The following is a 7774-nucleotide window of genomic DNA, read 5'->3' on the forward strand; positions in this document are numbered from 1 at the left end:
GCAATCCTAGCACCGCTATATATTAACCACCACTATCCAACATATCAGGATTATTGGGTTACAAAAAACCCGCACGATTTGATAAGTCAAAGTAATGCATAATCAATACCGTATGCTCAATGCTATCCTACATTGATTAGAAACAAATATTCATCAAGACCTCGCCTTTCAGTAGATAGCACAAAGACAAGTCTTGCTGTTAGATCCGTTCAGTGTTTAATCACACCAATGTCATCTTATTTCAGTAAGGCTTAGAAATATGCGGACTGACATTGCAACCTTTCACGATGGATAGTCTAATTCCATGTAGGTCGTGAAATTCTTCTTTTTCTTTGTTTAGGACTGACCGTGTTACCTTAAAGTGGATGTCGTCCACAACCGGTCTACTAAAACAAAGACTTAGACTTTGTTAAGTTAACTTATACGTTTAAATATGCATTTAACATCCATTAAATGTAAAACATAACAACATTATGACAGAAATAATTTGTTTTATTCCTTGGAAAATAAAATAAGAGTGTTACAATATTCAATCACTCGAAACGTGATTTCTAGTATACAAACTCTAACAGGAATCAAGGGAGAGAATTAGAGGCCCCATGGAGAACTCACCCGAATTTTAGATGGTCGGATAATGATCCCAACCAGCCACCTCCACATCAGCAGCACATGTATTTACCCCCACCAAAGAGGCAACCAAACTGGTCAGGGAAGAATCAAAAGGGGCAGAATAACTGGGGCTACAGAACTCAAGGAGACCAATCCAATTGGGGTAATAGGAACCAGGACAACCAAAGGACCTCTTATGTGCCGCCACACCAGATAAACACCACCGGGAATTATCAGAACTTCCAACCCAACCACCAAGGAAATCAAGGGCCAGAGAATCAACACAACAATCAGGGAGGTCAAGGAAACTTCTGCCCGAATTAGGGGAGTGGATCGAACCGTGGTCAAGGATCGAGTTCTGGTCAACCTAACTTTAGGCCCCAGAAGAATCTCGTCTCAACAGCACATGCAGAACAACATGCAATCCAACAATGACGTGGTGCATAAACTTCAGGATGCCCAGCTGGAGCACAAAGCGGCTATGGACATGATGGAAAAACAATTGTCCCAAATCGCAACCTCCTTGAGCGAGATGTGAGGGAATTAAGGAAAAATACCAGCCTCGGTTAAACCACCTGACCAGGCGAATATCAGTCAGGTTACTCTGAGATCAAAGCGTGGCTACGACGGTCCAGTGATGAAGGATGATGAAGATATACCCCCCGGGGTAAGCAAGGAAGAGAAGAGAGTAGTTCCTGACCAAAGGAGCACGGAGGTAAAGAGCAACAGAATTGAGGAAGGTCTACAGGAAGGTGATCTGGAAAGACCGCTACCCCGAGTGGCTGATCCATTTTTCATAGACCCAGAGCCAGAGGTGGAGATTGAAGAAGTAAGAATGAATACTGGTGAGTCCTCAGCTGGAGGATCCACAAGTGCATCAAAAAAATGAAGTCATTTCCTTACCAAGGAGAAGCCAAGAAGAAGAAGAATGATACTGAGGACTTCAAGGAGATTTTCGGCAAACTGGAAATCAACCTGCCATTTCTGCAGGCTCTGAAGCGCCTACCTTTAGCAAGTTCATCAAGGAATTCATTGCTGGGATGACCAAGCCCAATGGGAAGATAGTGTTGGGGTTTTGGTGCCCCTTGCACAGCGAAAGACTTGTACAAAACAAATAAATCAAATACGGATCTATTAGACCGATTATGCGATTAATCAATTCACATGTTAAACAGATAATTGCATGCTAGAACGCAAATAATTTATGTTCAAAGAAAGTAAATCCTAAAACATGAATTCTACGGTTTAGAGTTACCGATCTGATTCTCCAAAGAATCGTCGATTGCTCGCGCCTTCTCCACGTGATGATCTTCAATACTAGACCCCGGATCTTCTGACTGGTTCCCGAACTGTATCTCGATAACAGGGTGGGCTGATCTTATCAAAATACTAGGACTCGAACAAAGAAGACAGAAAAATCTCACGGAGGAGAGCTGAGAGAATTTTCGAGCTCCTCTAAAAACAGAGGGCGACGAAAATTTCTACTTCTAATTAATTGATTCTGTCTCTCCTTTATTCTCCTATTTATACTAAGTTCATATTGCGCCCAATCAGGGATCTATGGAAGGTTTTGGATATGGCTCCTCCAATTAGCTTTTTACTAATTAAATTGAACCCACAATTTAATACAATCTTATATTTGAATATTACGAGCAGCCACTATAGAAGTAATATTGCACTCCCCATCCAAATCCGAAATTATAAATAATTCGGGTTTCCATTATTTATATTATTTATTTCCCGCGCTTAAGATATAAATGTCTATAAATTAATTAATGTCTGCTATGGACTTAATTAATTAACATCTTATTAATTCCAAGAGTGGACTTAGCAAGAAACACTTATTTATTATTCATAGAGTGATAAAACTCCAACTGGCCAGTTTGCTGAATAATAAAACCTTGTTCGAGCTCCTCTAGAGGACATTATCAAACGAGACTCACCTCGCGCACGATTCAACATAATAGCAATACTGTATGCTCAATATTAATCACCACTACCCAATATATCACGATTATTGGGTTGCGATAAACCCGCACCGTTTGATAAGTCAAAGTAGTGCATAATCAATACCGTATGCTCAATGCTAACGTATGTAGATTAAGAAATAGTTATTTATCAAGACTTAGTCTTTCAGTAGATAGCATAAAGACACGTCTTGCTGTTAGATCCATTCAGTGCTGTACCACACCAACGTCATCTTATTTCAGTAAGGCTTAGAAATAATCGGACTGACATTGCAACCTTTCACGATAGGTAGTCTAAGCCTATCTGGGTTGTGAAATTCTTCTTTTTCTTTTGCACAACATTGCATAGAACCGACTGTGTTACCTTAAAGTGGACGACACCCACAACAAGTCTACTAAGCAAAAAGACTTAGACTTTGTTTGCTTCTTATACATTTAAATGTTTATAAAACATCTTATAAATGCACAATCAAACACAATGTAATAATATACTAATTCTATTCGTGCGAAACTGCTCGAATAATACCGAATCGGGTTACAAGTGGATTATAGAGTTTTACGTATGCAAGCAAGATTCTATTCGAGCGAAACTTGCTCGAAACATGCTTTTCAGTATACCAAACCTAAAAATCTCCCCTTATACTCAAAACATGCTTTCGAGTATACCTACTGCCAAAAACTCTCCCACTTATACACAAAGCCGGTATTGGTACTAGATATATCGAACCACCATTCATTTCACATCATGTTTGAACATGCTGCCACCAAGGCATTTTATGTGAAAAATCTACTTGGTTGTTCTCTGATCATATCTTTTCCACCATAATGTCTTTGCTGTTTACTTGATCTTTAATTAATTTCATCTCTCTATGTGATTGCTTAGCTTTATTAGCTCGTGTGTCCCTTGAGTTAGCCTTCACTAGTGTCATACTCCAAATGTAATACTCATCGGCATACTCAAACTTACGATTACAGCTATTAGGAAGATACTCCTAAGGTAAACACATATTCAGAGGATGACTTACTCGATCACTAATTAGTCATAAAACTAAGTCAGTGTAACCCCAAGGACATTACATGAATGACTGGTAAACTAGAATATAGTTACTAGCCTTTCTCAAGCACTAGGATATATTCTTTACCTTAATCAAAGTCCTTTGCCATGGTTAATATGATATATGCTTGTCATGCATAAGCACAACTAATATCAAACTTAGTACACATTATAACATACATGAGACAACTATCTTCGAAACTAGCCTCATAATTCTTGATCTTACTAAGCGTCAAACGACACTTGACTAGAGACAAGACAATACCATCTTGAAAGGTGTAAACCTTTTCATGGAATTTCTAATGCTAAAATGTTCTAAGGAATGTACAGATATAGGATTCCTAAGAGAATCTCAACATTCTTTCTAGCAATCTTAAAAGGACTTAGATGCTCAGAATGTAATTAGTTTCTCTTTAATCCTTTATCTTAAACTGGGCAGACAACCAGTTTCCTACACCAGATGCCAATCTTAGTTGTTTGCAACTTTTGTAGATTTCATCATCGTAGAGTACCAATAATACCATATGTAATGCACTTTCAACTTCCTTGTGCTTACAGCACTGTTAAGGACACAAGTCAAATTCCAAATATTTGACAATTTTGATAAAACACATATACTCTGATTTAGATGCTTGCCTAAGACCACGAAGGTCTATATTAGCTTCCAATCATGCGTTTCTTTCCCTTAATTACATATCCATTAGAATGTTCTAGTAGATGATTTCCTCAAGACTTCTATTTGTAGAAGGCTGTCTTGACAATCATAATACATACATTCTAATTTATGTAAGTTCTAATAGATAATATGATCGAATAAATCTTGGCACAACGATAGCGAGAAGATAATTCTCTTTGGGCATAACCCATTGTCATTTTCTAGCCATTTGAGATCCACATTTACACTTGCAAAGATACTTGCTCCCACTGAGCGACACAGTCTGTAGGTAGTATTGCAAGTCTTATAAAACATGTTGTCTATCTTAGATTGTAATATGGAACCTATCACCTTTTCAAAGATGATTATCCAAATTAACCAATACTACATTGTAGTCTTACAACACTCTTAGACCCATGAACTTGTTGTGTTCCACATGAACGCTCCCACTACGATATGGTTCTTACAATTTTAGATACTGAAGTTGATTTTATTAGTGCAAAAGTTTCTAATGGTATGAGTTCTTGGTAATGTGGAAAATTCGATATCTCTCTCTTTAGTTTGAGAGTTATCACGCTGTTAGGCTTGTAGTTCATCTCTTGATCTTCATACAAGAATTATATCTTTGAAGATTACAGAACATATAACCTGGCATCATTTGGGACGACCTTAAAACATGCCTCTGTACTCAACTCCAATTTCTTGGACACTTTTCCAACACGTGTTGGAACAACATTACACCTTGAGATGTGCTAGACTAGAGACGCTCTAGTCCACAACTCGTGTTTTGTAGAAGGTACTGATGTTGGTAGTTTCTTTAATGTTTATCCCATCAATGATAAGATTTTAATGAGTACAACTCATCACTTAATCAAACTTGTCTTAAAAAGACTTCGATTCCTTCTTACATAACTATCCCATTCATTAGATGAATGCTTGGATTCGTTAATGGAGATTAGACTCCCATTACTGATCATAACCCTTTGCTCGTCTCCTTATGGTGTAAACCATTGAGACTTTCTAGTCTTTCTATGTTGCACTTCTATAAGTATTTTGAATCTTTTGAAAAATCAAATGATTCTAACCCACAGTGCATCAAACAGACTTTATCAACTCTCAAGCTATTTAACGAAATGTTAAAATCTTGATAGTCTAGATCAGTTCGAACAATTGCTAAGTATTTTCTTGGTTTTAAGACTAAGAGCCATAAATACTTTATCATTCAATGATTAAGAAGTTAATGTGTTGTTGAATACTCAACCTTGTCGCAATTATATTATTTTAATACTATGATGCCTTAAGCATCAACCATAAAACAATAGTTGAGCATTAATAGTTCCCATTGCAACAAAAACCTAACTGGATCAAGATCTCTTACTTAGAAGTTGCATTGTCATGTAAGTTATTGTCCTTCAATAAAATAGTTCAATCCAACTCACAAAGCATCTTTTCTCGCTTTAAACAAACTTTGATGTAAATTCAGGCTCTTCCATTTCCATATCTAGTCTTTTGTTCAAATGAACTAGGACTTAAGAAAAATGCATTCTTTATGAATTCGTCATTTATCATGTTACTTTCCTCTAACAGTAATATAACGACTATTATTCTGGAGATTTTCTACTTTTCAGTTAAACCTTCTTGTAGTCATTTCTTATTACTTTAGGCGATGACTTGTGTCAGAAACTATTTGAGTGATCAAAAGATCCTCAAAACATTCTGTCACTCTAAGATATTCCAATCGAATCATCTTGACAAATTCTATTGATATCCATGTTTCATCGTCATTAACCAAGACTTGTCGAGCTACTTAAAGGAAAATAGTTTGACCTTATTCCTCAAAGAGCTTGTCAAGTACATGCATAATGCATTCTCGAACATTCTTCGTGGAATTATGTCGAGGAAATGGAGGACATGAATCATTGAGTATAAACTCCAAGCTTTCAGCGATGAGAATCTTATCCATTTTCATTTCCGGTCTATATAATTTAGGCATTCGAGTTTACTTTCTTTAAGGATCGCAGATAAATATTAAATGACATAATGAAGATTTGGCAAATAAACTTATTATCACATACTCATGCTCAATACATAATCGCAAATAACCACAAAACAATTATGTATCTTGCAACTGTAAAATTAAAATTTTGTACCCTCAAGCAGAGGTCAATACGCATTAAAATTTTAGCAATATTACTGATCACAACACCGACGAATAGTCCAGAGACCGCAGCACGGCATGGCCGCCAAATGTTGCCTAAGTTGACCATCAGATTTAGCATTACAGAATCTTGTTTCTACAACACACTCCCACAACAATGCTCATGTGCTGATAACAAAACCAAGCTATCTCATAAATTCTGTTTGAACTTCTGAAACTTGTTATTTCTTCGGATTATTGTCCCCACACCATGGGTGGCGATAATATTAGAAACTGCTTTCTAGTTCATACTATTTATATTTGACAAGTCTTCCCTTATGAACTTGCTATTTTTTAGGATTATTGTCCCCACAGCATGAGTGGCGATAATATTAGAAACTAGCTTCATAAATTTGCAAACCAACCGATGGAGACCGTATACAACGCACTTGTTGTAATAATCACTTAGATATTTTTATATGGTTTTTGCATAATTATCACATAAGCAGATAATCCACTTAAAATAGATAAACACCAAATAAACAGATAAATCCATTTAATGCATGACATTTAAACACACAAGATAATTATCGAAAATTATTTAATCTAGTCAAAGGGAGAATCAATTAGATAATTAAGTTTTATCTTGGATAATAATTATCCAAATTCATTTAGGATTTATCAAGATAGAGTTAACTATCTAAATCCACTTAGGATTATTCTAGATTTTATTTCGATAAAATCAAATCCTACAAATTCAAGATAACGTTGATCTAGGATTATCATTATTTAAATTGTACTAGGATATTACTAGACAGAAACACTTCCATCATAATCCATAAGATAAAAATAAAATCCAATCAATCAAGATTTATACAAATTTGAATTCTATTTAGAATAGACATCCAGAATATATCAAACATTACTTAGAATTTCTTAGATAAATAAATTTATCAAAATCCAATTGAATAAGGATTTTCTTATATATCATTAACATCCTAATCTATCTAGGACATAAATCCAAAAGATAAGGATAACTTGGGTTAATATTTATTTATAATCCATCTAGGATTTGTCTTAATAGAATTAAATCTATTCAAATCCATAGGATAAAAATAAATTAATATTAATATTATTCCTAATCCATCTAGGATTTAATCTTGGAGTAAATTCATAGAATTATATAATACTCCCTCCGTCCCATTGAAGATGACCCACTTTCCTTTTTGGTTTGTCCCAATCAAGATGACTCATTACTTAAAATGGAAACACTTTATCTCTACTTTATTCCTTCTCTCTTACTTTACTCTCTCCTCTTACCACACAAAATATAACTGCATAAAATCCCGTGC

This window comes from Salvia hispanica, chromosome 5 (assembly GCF_029641045.1).
Source record: "Salvia hispanica isolate PSC_SH4W2 chromosome 5, Shi_PSC_v1, whole genome shotgun sequence".
In the NCBI taxonomy this organism is placed as follows: Eukaryota; Viridiplantae; Streptophyta; class Magnoliopsida; order Lamiales; family Lamiaceae; genus Salvia; species Salvia hispanica.